This window comes from Symphalangus syndactylus, chromosome 8 (assembly GCF_028878055.3).
Source record: "Symphalangus syndactylus isolate Jambi chromosome 8, NHGRI_mSymSyn1-v2.1_pri, whole genome shotgun sequence".
Lineage (NCBI taxonomy): Eukaryota > Metazoa > Chordata > Mammalia > Primates > Hylobatidae > Symphalangus > Symphalangus syndactylus.
Window position 1 is genome coordinate 41,452,348 of NC_072430.2, and position 11,807 is coordinate 41,464,154.

Genomic DNA, 11,807 nt, shown 5'->3' on the forward strand with positions numbered 1-11,807 from the left:
CATCACCCTCTAGTCCAAATGTCTCACCCTTCTCCAAGCTAGCGAGGCCCTCTCAGCCTTGAGTGAGATACCCTTCCTTTCCCACTTGGTAAACTCTTACTCAACCTCGAGAGTAAACATCACCTCCTCCGGGAAGGGTCCTTTGACTCCCCAGATAGAATCAGCTGCTTTTAGCTAAAAACAGAAATACCATTCAATCCAGCAATCCCATTCCTGAGTATATACCCAAAGGAATACAAATCGTTCTACCATAAAGACACATGCATGCTTATGTTCATTGCAGCACTATTCACAATAGCAAAGACATGGAATCAACCTGAATGCTCAGTGATAGACTGGATAAAGCAAATGTGGTACATATTACACAATGGAATATTATGAAGCCATAAAAAGGAACAGGATCATGCCCTTTGCAGAAACATAGATGGAGCTCAGGTTATTATCCCTAGCAAACTACCACAGGAACAGAAAACCAAATAGTGCATGTTCTCACTGATAAGTGGGAGCTAAATGATGAGAACACATGGACATACAGAGGGGAACAACACACACTGGGGCCTACTTGAGGGTGGAGGGTGGGAGGAGGGAGAGGATCAGAAAAAATAATTATTGGCTACTAGGCTTAGAACCTGGGTGATGAAATAATCTGTACAACAAACCCTCATGACACGAATTTACCTATATAACAAATCTGCACATGTACCCCTGAACCTAAAAGTTAAAGAAGACAAAGAATCTGCTGCTTTTTTGGTGCTGCTACAGCACTGTAGGAGTCTCCATCGCATCCTACCACAAACATCGGCTTGTGTGGGTGCCTGTTTTCCCTGCTAGCCTGGAGAACTGGACCTGAGCATTCCCGGCACCTGGTACAGCACGTGGCACTCAGGAGGGGCTCAACAAATGTCACTCAGATGAATGAATGGAATTCAGGATTCCAGAGAGAGATGCTACAGGCTTGGATCCTTTCATTACAAAGTGACTTATCACCCATGTTTGCATCTGCATGGCCTTTTCCCCAGCGCTCACGGGAGCTTTCTCTGCCGGGGTGGCCTCTTCTCTCTGTTTGTAGTAGGCCAGCAAAGCTTGGAGACTGGGGCCTGCCTTCCCTAGAAGCACACTGGCTGAAGGTAGAGTTTAGAGTTGGGGGCACAGGCCCCTGATGGCTATGGCAAGTCAGCATGAGCCCTAAGCAGGCCAGGAAAAAATTTAGGGTGTGTGCTGAGGCCTAGAGCCCCCAGTTCCACAGCCACCACCAGCTTCCAAGCCTAGCCCCAGGCCTTTCCTGCATCCATGCCCCCAACCTTGGCTGGTATCTCCCAGTGAGGCAACGTGTGATCCCAAAGCCCCATCCTCACACCTTCCCCATTGAAACTGTGCTGCATCACCCCTAAATCCTCGCGCTGCTATTTAAGAGCTGCCCAGAGATGTAGAAAACAGCTGTTAAGGCCCTACCAGAAACGAGATAGGCATTTGGCAGAGCCCCTCTGCCTTCATGCCCCACAGCTAGCAAGGCCTGTGCCATCTGCACCCCCTAGACAGGGACCACTTGGAGACTCTCCCCAGCCCTTCTCGGGGCTCCTTCATCCCCAGAGTCAGGGCTGCTGCCTCCTCCTTCCTGGTGCTTCTTGAATTCTCTAAAGCATTTGCCCATGTGTGGGAGAAAGACGGCAGAGAATATCTGTACCACACGCGGCTCTGACATCTGAAACCAGAACCCCAAACTGGGTGATAATGATTTGTTTCCGCAGATACAGCTGGAAGAACCAGGATGTTTGAAGAGGAGGCAGCTTGACATTCAATACATTTAAAGAACCATGAGATGCGGGCTGAGGGTGGGAGGGGAGCATGCTTTTCCCTATTCTCAAACTTAGTGTTTGCTCTGTTTTCCTGCAGTTTCCCAGGAAGGCCCAAGGGCAAGGCCATCCGGGTCCTGGCAGTGAGGGGTGCTGCTGTGCCACACTTCATATTGGATGGAGAGACTTGGGGACTCAGGACCAAGAGGGCCCTCGTGCGGAGCAGCGACGACACCTCCTCAGACAGCCTGTTCTCAAGCGCCTGCCACAGCTGACTGGACGAGGCATGAACGGCTGAGCCGAGCTGTACTCACTCTCCTGGAATTTTAAATTGGACTGGGAGATCCTGAGTGCTGGACTGAGGGGCCATGCAGGGCCAGGCAACCAACTTCAGCCCCAGGCACAGGGTGGCAGGAAGATTGGGCTGTGAAGTTTAGGGTGAGCAGAGACCAGAGACCACGTGCCAAGAGAGAAACAACCACTCAGCTCCAAGAGGAGGTCAGGGAGACAAAGAAACAGGCAAAGAGAGGGAAACGGGGATGGAGAGAAAAGCCGGGCCTGGAGGGGGGGAAGCAGACGGGGTGCCCAAGGCACACATTTAAGCAAGTGCAGGGTCAGCACCAAAAAGGGAGCACCTCCCAACATGCCATGCCTCCAGGTACCTCACCCAGGCTTGCTCACCTCACCAGGCCCTGAGACAGAGCGCTCCCGACAAACAGGCAGACAGACACAGAGACAGTGGGACAAAGAAACACACAGAACACGGAGATGAAGAAGGGGAGAGAGAGACACAGAGGCAGCGCCACAGGGAGAGAAACATGCAGAGATGTGGACAGAAGCCAATGGCACAGACAGAGGAACAGTCGACAGAAGACACACAGAGAAAGACGCTGTCTTGGTCCTCTTGATGCCACCCTGGTGAGGACTGACTATGCTCCTTGTCAATGGGACTATGAATCTATCCTGAAAATTCCTCCCTTGGCTTGAAGGGAGTTTGAGAAGGTTTCTGCCACATGCCACTGAAAGATGCCTGGGACACCAAGCTTCTAGATTGGAGGTCAGGTGATGGCAGGGGCTAATGGAGAAGCTGAAGATGGTCCCCAGTGATCGGGGCGAAATCCCACCCTTAGCGATGTTCCTGAAACCGCTGAGAAAGCAGCAGAGCCTGGATGCGGAAGGGCCCTTAAGCAGCAGCCAATAAAAGGCAGAGGTGGGTCACCTCGGTCGGTACCAAAGCCCCTGGACTAAGGGCTCCCAGCAGGAAACAGGGGTTTATTTAAAGGAAATTAATGAGGGAACTACTTACAGGGGGTGGACAGAGCTTAGGGAACCCGGGACCAGCAGCAGTGGAGTCACGAACACCTCCAGCCTGAAGGGGCTAGGGTCAGGAGTGATGATTGGAACCCGGGGAGAGCTGTCACTTAGCCATGACAGAGGTTCACCAGACAGGAGCTGTGCTCTTTGGTAGAGGAACACAGCCACTGCCCAACAGGTGCCCAGCAGGGAGGGATCAGGGGAATGAATATCCCAAATTCTTTTCCAAAGCTGGTGCCTCCTAATGACCAAGTTCAACCAGAAGCCAGAGTGGAAGGACTCCTGGGTAATGTGGTCCATTGAGATGGGCCACCTGGGGCACAGAGCAGGGTAAAACGGGAATGGATCTGATGGGCAAACAAGACCATCTCGTGTGTGAATCTATCTCTGTGATTTACATAAGTCCACCCCCAGTCCTGGCCCCAGTCAGGGCCTGAAGGCAGGAGTCAATGACAGCAACAGTTGAGAGATTCCTACAGGGCTCGTGGTCCTCCCCACAGCGAGCACTTCCTGGACGTTTGCCAGGAGTCAGGCACTGTGGAGTGTGGTTGGCGGACAGCACAATCAGCCTCACCCAAGCACTTGTTAGCAATGCAGTCTTGAAGGCCACCCAAACCTACCGAATCAGGATCTGCACGCAGTACATGCGCACGCAGATTTGTGTGCCCAGAGAAGTTTGCCCTGGAGCTGATTAAGGACTCACACAGTCCATTTAGCAGGTTGTAATGATTCCACTTGCAAAATACATCTCTAAGGTGTCCACCACATTCTCCATCCCTGCTGCCTCCAGCCTGGTCCAAGCCCTCGTCGCCTCTGCACTGGACGATGGCAGTGGCTCCTAAGCGCTCTCCTTTGGCTAAAACACAAGTCAGCTCCTCTGCTTGCAACCCTCCAACAGCTTCCACCACATGTGGCCCACAGAACCGAGAAAACCTGGCCCCTCCTGCCCCTCTGACCTTCCACTACATCGCCCTCCTCTACCCCTCAACTCCAACAACAGGCCTCCTTCCTCTTCCTCAAAACAACAAGTTCTTCCCTGTCCCCCGGGTTTGTACTTGCTGCTCCTTCTGCTGTGCCTTCTTGACGTCTTTACTGACCACCCCAAACTAAAAGCCCTGTCCTGTTACCATCTCCCTGTGTATTTCCTTCAAGGTGCGTTCACTAACAGCACTTACCTTTTTCACATGCATGTTTGCCTGCCTGTTGTCAGTTTCCCATGAGAACCTTAATCTATTCATAGTTAATCTATATAAATATCTGTCTATCATCACCTTCACCACTGTCACTCAGCCACCAGAGCTGAGCATGGCACAGAATGGGTGTTTATTAACTAAATTAACTACATTTAATTTGCCATCTCAGTACGTTACCCAGCACAGCTCTATCAGCTTCCCCACTTTTGCAGATGAGGAAACTAAGAATATCAAGGCTGCATAGATGCTCAGTGACAGCGCAGGATTCGTATCCAGGTCTTTGGGCCCCAGGGCCCGAGCACGTCCTGCTCTTCAAGGGGTGGGTGGTCTGAGCGTGATCACTGCCTTTAGAGTTAGACATGTTTTAAAAAACGTTATTGCACAATTTACATGAAGGTGTGACATTCAAGCTCCATGGTTTAAAGGAGGGGGCTTAAAGGAGGGGACGTCACCAGCTCCTCTAGGGCCTAACCCTCACCCATTTCCGTGTTTCTCAGGCCCCGTCTGCAGGTGGCGCGGCATTTCCACCGTGACAAACAGCAGCCCAGATGTGATTTTGAATTCTGACTTTTCATAAGCGTTATCAAAAACATAGTTTGCAGGACCCACAGAGAGACAGAATGAGAAAGAGAAATTACACATTCTCAATCCAAGGCACTGAAAATACAGAAACTCTCACATGGACAAAGAAATAAAGGAAGTGACAAGCGAAAATAGAGAAAAAAGAAAAACCAAAAAACCCTAGCACTAACCAGAGTAGCCCAAGTCTGAGGGTTCCGTCTTATACTAAGAATTGTTGCCTGGGCAGACAAAACCAGGCTAATCTGAGACTTGTGGCATCAGAGTTGACAGTGTGAGCTTTGGTTGGTGGGGTTGGGGGGTGGTCTTTAAGACCTGAGTTCCTCCAGAAGCTCTGCTGTAGACCAGCTGTGTGCTCCTGGGCAAGTTACTTAGCCTCTCTGAGCCTCCATTCCTCACTTGTACAGGAAGGTACTGAGCCCTGCCGCACATGGTAGTAATGAGGACTGAGTTCCAGGCCAGAGCCGGGAGCACAGGAAGAGTTCCGTGATGCCAGCTTCCCTGCCTTCCTTCCCAGGCAAGGCGGAGGCGGTGCTATTGCAGCAGCGGCACACTGGCCTGCCTCCGGGCAGAATGCGGCACAGAAAGGAGTACTGCGGAGAGGGAGGAGCAGGCTAGGGGGTTCAGGGCGTGCTGAGTTGTCAGTGAGCAGGCCTGGAGTAACAGCCCCGCAGCCTCCAAATCTAGCCTCGGGCCTCGCACAGCCAGCCAGGCCCACCAGGGCCCCCCCTGCATGGAGGAGCCACATTTCAACACCAGGGACCCATGAGCACCCTGGGAAGTAAACACCCAAATACCAAACATACCAGACATTCCCCCACATAAACAGGGCTGCACTGAGCCAGGGGCTGCAGTCCCTCCCCACTCCCCCACCCCCCATCAACAAAGTAGGGCAGTTCAGGGACAAGACCTCAGCCTGCCCAGCCGGCTAGGCCCATAGCCTCCTCCCACTCCAGGAGGGAGGAATGAGGAAACCCCAGGGGCCCTCAGCCAACTCCCTTGCTGACCCCCGGCAGCCTGCAGGGGCCAGGCCCTCCCAGCATCCCCCATGGGGCTGAGCTGTTGGAAACTCTCTGCCCTCCTGTCTCTCCCATCGTCTCTTGCCAGGCCTTCGTACTCAGTGGCCAAGGTCTGGGCCTCAGCTGTGAAATATTGAGCTGTTTCAGTGAACGGCGGGCAGGGCTTTAGGTGAAAATTCAAGACAAATGGTCAGTCTAAGGCTGGGGTTGCAGACTCACATCACCTCAGGGGTCAAGCAAGTAACTCACCATTAGTGAGGGAGGAGGGCTGGATGGGGCTGTGCCCACCACTCCTGCCACGGGAGGGGACTCTAGCCCCGGTGGGATGCAGGCTCAGTGCTGCTAATTCTTCCAAGTTTTCAAGAAAATACAAATTTTTAAAGTAAAATCTCCCAATTTTGAATGTCAGCAACAAATTCCATTTTGAAAGGAACACCGCATGAGCCAAACAAAACACATCTGTGGGCTGCACTGGCTCATGGCTGCTGATTTATGACCTCTGGCAGTCAGCTGACCCTAGCGGGCTTGTCCTCAGAAGCCTGGGCTCTGGTCACCACAGTGCCCTACTCTGTGACCTCGAGTCAATCAGGTCACCTCTCAGGTCCTGGGGCTCATCTTTAATAAGCACAAGTAGCTCCCATTTCTCACTAACCTTCAAACACATCTGCAAGGTGGGTCTCAGGGGCCTTATTTTAAAAGTGAGAAAACTGAGGCTCAGCGAGATGGAGTGTCTGCCCGAGGCTGCCAAGCTGGGAAAAGACAGGGATTGACTCCATTCCGTCAGGCTACCTTCCACGGTGGGCTGGACTAAAATCTCCGCAAAGTCCTTTCCAGCTCTGACTTCTCTGGGTTTTCATTCATCCAGCCTTCAAGGGCAGCGTGGGCCTGACTGAGGGGAGAAGGGGCGGGATGTAGGAAGGGTGCCCCCTAACTTCTTATAAGAAGTTTCTTAGCTGGGCACAGTGGTGTACACCAGTAGTCCCAGCCACTCAGGAGGCTGAGGCTGGAGGATTGCTTGAGCCCAGGATGTTGAGACCGCAGTGAGCCATGATTGTGCCACTGCACTCCAGCCCAGGCAACACAGCAAGACTCTGTCTCGAGAAAAAGAAAAAAGAAGTTTCTGCTTTTACAGACTCTTAGTGCCAGGGGCTCTTGGAAGCACCAAGGCTAATGCCTAGATTTTACAGATGAGGAAACTGAGTCCCAGAGAAGGAAACAGCTTGCTCTTCAAGACAGGGATTGGGTCTTCACAGACCAGCCCAGAGGACACTGCTCAGTCCATCCTCCTGGGAGGCTCTGCCTGACTGTGCATGATCCCTTTTTCCTGAATTTTCCATGCCCTGGACCCGCTCCCCTGTACCTGCCCATCCTCTGACCTTGCCTTTCCAGTCTCCTGCTATTTCCCATCCCTTCCGGGCTGTTTTCCAGGTCCCATCCTTGGCCTGCTACACTCCTCACTCGATATGCACAGCCTGTGGATCTCTGTTTTCATCTACTCACGTGGTTTCAGCTACCACCCATACACTAATGCCAACCAAATCTGGATTTGCAGACCCAAAAATCCAAGTGCCAGCTGGGCCAGACGCTCAATGTGGATGTCCCTGAGGGCTCACTACCTGCCTCCCCACACCCCCGTCCCTCTTGTTATCTCCAATTTTGATCACACCAGCCATCCAATTCTAGATTTTAAATCTTCGTCAGATTTGCTCCCCCCATCCACCCCCATTGTCACTTTCCAGGCCCACTGTCTCTCCTTGACTACTGCCCCAGCCCCCCAGGAATCCTCCAGATCCTGCACAACCATCCTCCACCCCAGCCATCGGAAGGATCTTTCTAAAATGCAAATCTGGCCCAGTTACCGTCCACCTTACCCTCTGGATGAGGCCCAAGCCCCTATGTCAAATGAGGTTGTTGGGACTTGGCCCCACCTGCTGTGGTCTTACCACCTGTTGATCCCAGGGTTCCGCTCTATGCTCCTGAAACACTGAGGTGCTATATACCATACACTTCCCTGGCTTGCATGCCTTTGCCCTGCTGTCCCCTTAGCTTACTTCTCATGTCTCCTATACATGCAGCTGGAGCATCACCTCCCACAGGAAGCCCTCCCTGATTTTCATGCCCTGTAGGCTGAGGAGGTGTCCCTCTGCTCTGAGTGTATCCTGGCCCCTACTGTATTATATTCTATTCTCAGTTTCTGACTCCTCCATTAAACTGGGAGTTCCACGAGGGCAAAGTCTGCATCTTGTTGACTTTTTGTGTGCTCAGCACCTTGCATGGTTAGGGAGGAAGGGAGGCCTGATGCGCAGAGCTGGTGACCTGGGCAAGAACCCAGACACTCTTGACTCCAAGTCCGGGGTTCTTTCCACTTCACTTCAGCTGCCCCCAACACCAGGATGTAATCAAGCACATTTACCTGTGAACAAACCCACACACTGGACGCTGTGCTCACTCAAATCAGCTCAGCCAACCACCAGGTAAAGGCTCTGAACAAGAGCTGGCAGAGGCAATGGCTCCACCTGCCAAGATGAGTCACTCGGCTCCCATGGCTGGGGGCACGGGTGGATAAGCCATTGCTCCGTGTGCACAGCATGTGCAGGAAACGGTGTGGGAAGCAGGGCTGCAAACTAAGCTCCAGCCTTAGATTCTGCAACTGAGAAGACCCAGAGACCCTAGATCCTGGCTGCATCCTCAGGCCAGGAACTCAAGGTCAGAGAAGGGTAATGAGTGTGCCCAGGTCCTGGGTCGGACAGTGACAGGACCAACTGGAAGGCTACTGCTTTCTGGGAAGAGGCAGGGGACACCTTCTGTATGAACTGAAAGCCTGACACCCTACAATCTTTGTGGGACATCAGAGCCCACAGGTGGATCCTTCCAAACTGACTCCTTGGTCTCCTCGTATCTCAGCAAGATGCAGCATGTCTCTGACCAGGACCCTCCCAACTCCCCTTGTCCATAGTAAAAACCTTCTTCTGCATTAAGAGAACCCCAAAAACAATAGGCCGCCGAGGTGTGAGGCTGGTTTATATGAACAGAATAGGAAAAGGCCATTCTCTCAAAAACTAGTGGAGAACAGCCCCATTTCCACGGCTAAGAAAAGACAGCATTGTGTTTGGAACAAAGCCTGAGAAAGCCAGCTAGGCAGGGTGACACCCATTTACAGCCGGTTTTGCTAAGGAAAGAGCAAACACTGTTATTACAAAAGTGAGAAAGAATCCAGGAGACACAGGAAAAATCACCTTGGCACAGACAGAAAACCTAACACTGAAGAGAAAAAGAGATGATGATTGCTAGGAAATCCTTTTGCTGGAGAAGAGCTATTTGGGGAAGGATGTCTTTTGCTGAAATATGTCTATTTCAGGCCCATTTCATATTTATGATTTAGTGGGGTCTAGTTTCCCACTAGGCAATCAATCTGTTTTCTTGTCCAATTGACAGTCACTTCAAAAGATGAGAAAAGGAGAGAAATGGTGGCCCCCACAAGACCCTCACCACCCCCAAAAGACTGGTGAGAAGCAGAATGCATCTGGCAGGGAAAAATTTGTCTTCTTCTCAAAGAGTTAATAATACAGCTGAAACTGACTCTTTAACAACAACAAATGGTGTAATATGCCTTGATTACACTGGGTCAAAAATGGAGACAAGAGCTCCTGCAAAATGACTCTATCTACAATTAAATGAAAATGCAGTCGTTGCACAGAATATTTATGAACAAGGCTGTTCTGAAAGTCCCAAGCTGGCCAAAGTAGGAGAACATTTCAAGTGCCATCTTATTAAAGCCTTTGGAAGTCATTTGTCTTTCATCATGAAGGTGAAAAACAAGGTCCTTGGCTTAATTATTCTCTACCAAGGCAGTTCCATTTAATCTGTATGCAGGGTGTGTGGCTAAAACATGCATTTCATCCAATTTCTTTCAAGCACAAGGCACAGATAACAGACAAATCTCCCAGCAAAGGCAACCTCCCCATCAAGAATACTGAACACCAGCTAATATAAACCCCACCGAGGTGAAAGGGCCAAATAGTTCACAGCCAGGGATATCTGGTCCGCAGGATGGAAGAGGGGTTAAACCAAGAGTGATTTATTTAAGGAGATGGATGCAATTTAGGTGCAGAGAGGAGGTATGGAGGGGCTTTGCCACACTGAGACAGATAGAGTGGGACACAGAGCTCCCCATTGCCAGGGCTACGGATTGGATCCTCAGTTATCAGACCAGAACTGCTGAGAACTCTGGGTCAGTGGCAGCAAATGAGGGTTCCTTTGGCATGAGAACAGCTTCTCTGATTCTTCCTTCTAAAACAGTGAAGGAACCAGCCTATTGACAAGCTTGGCAGCGTAATTAAGTGGGAAGTCCCTTAGGGTGTGGACGTGGCAACGTTGAGCATCTCAAGACATGGAAATAACTGGTTTGGAAACGCTAAGGTGTTTGCTGACTCAGAAAGCAACCCCTGCCTTACACAGATTTGGGGAACCATAAGTATTAATGAGTATCCAATGGCAGGTGGATCCATCTAGGAAGCTTGAGATAGGTGTTGAGAAAAATGTGGTTTTAGATCCTTTAACCATTCTCAGATAGAATCATGGCCAGTCAGAGCTGGAAGGGGTGACCATGTAGACATGCTCTACATGTGCAGAGAGCATCAGAATCCCCTGGAGGGTTTATTGCATCATGGATTTCTGGGTCCCACCCTTTAGAGAGTGTGCTTCAGTATGTTTAGGGTAAGACCCAAGAATCTGCACTTCTAACAAGCTCCCAGATGCTGACTCCACTTTAAGTAGCATCCATTGGTTTCAGCAACAGAAACACCTTGTTCAAATGATACCACAAAATACTCAACAGGTTAAGAAAGTATATATTTTACTTAAGGGCTTACAATTGCATCATATCCTTATGATAGTCATTCAATGAGAACAAAAAGATGTGTTTTGGATGGTGCAAAACCTTTAACTCAGAGGTTATCTGGGAGAGTTGCAGGTTTCTGATAATCTCGTATCCAAATTATTCCTGTCTTTTGTTTTTCTTGTGCATTCAGATTAGTAGTTAGTTACAGATGGTAGGTAGGTGATAGCTAGCTAGCTAGCTAGCCGGGCACAGTGGCTCACGCCTGTAATCCCAGCACTTTGGGAGGCCAAGGCAGGTGGTTCACTTTGAGCTCAGGAGTTCGAGACCAGCCTGGGCAACATGGCAAAACCCTGTCTCTACTAAAAATACAAAAATTAGCCAGGCATGGTGGCACACACCTGTAATCCCAGCTATTCAGGAGGCTGAGCCAGGAGAATCACTTGAACCCCAGAGGCGGAGGTTGCAGTGAGCCGAGATCACACCACTGCACTCCAGCCTGGGCGATAGTGAGACTCCATCTCAAAAAAAAAAAAAAAAATAGATAGATAATAGTGCCTCATCAGCTTGCTTTCCACTCTCAGGATGCTCATCAGTTAATGCGAAGTAGCAGGAAGAGCTTTGTTCTGAAGTCTACGTAAAATAGATTAAACTGGCACCAGGTGTCACCTTGGCAGTGCTCTCCAGGGTGTTAGATCTGATAACTAATAGGTATGAGCATGTGTGTGGATCTTGCCTTTTTTTAATAATAGATAAAATTATGCTTTAAAAATGAGACCCTGGCAAGTGACTTAATCTTCTGAGCGTCAGCTCCGTAACAACTCATACTACTAATAACACCACCTCACAGGGTTGTTGGAACAGATCAGAGATGATGTTTACAAAAGAAGTTTGCAAACTATAAAGTGCATTGCTTGTGTATGACTTCTGACCTGAACACAGATGTCCTTGCTCCTTCAAAGACCTGGGCTGGTTTCTTACCTGGATTACCAGGGTTTTCAGCTAATGGCTACGGGTTAGAACACCTGCCAGCCCCACTCAGACCAACTGCATCAGGATCAATATTTTTGAA

At 50.3% G+C, this 11,807-nt stretch overlaps 1 protein-coding gene across 9 annotated transcripts in view; it reads right to left on the reverse strand.

Annotated features, from left to right (window-relative positions):
• Positions 1-11,807, reverse strand: part of JDP2 (Jun dimerization protein 2) — a 43,788-nt gene that overhangs the window by 11,519 nt on the left and 20,462 nt on the right. The window lies entirely within an intron of this gene.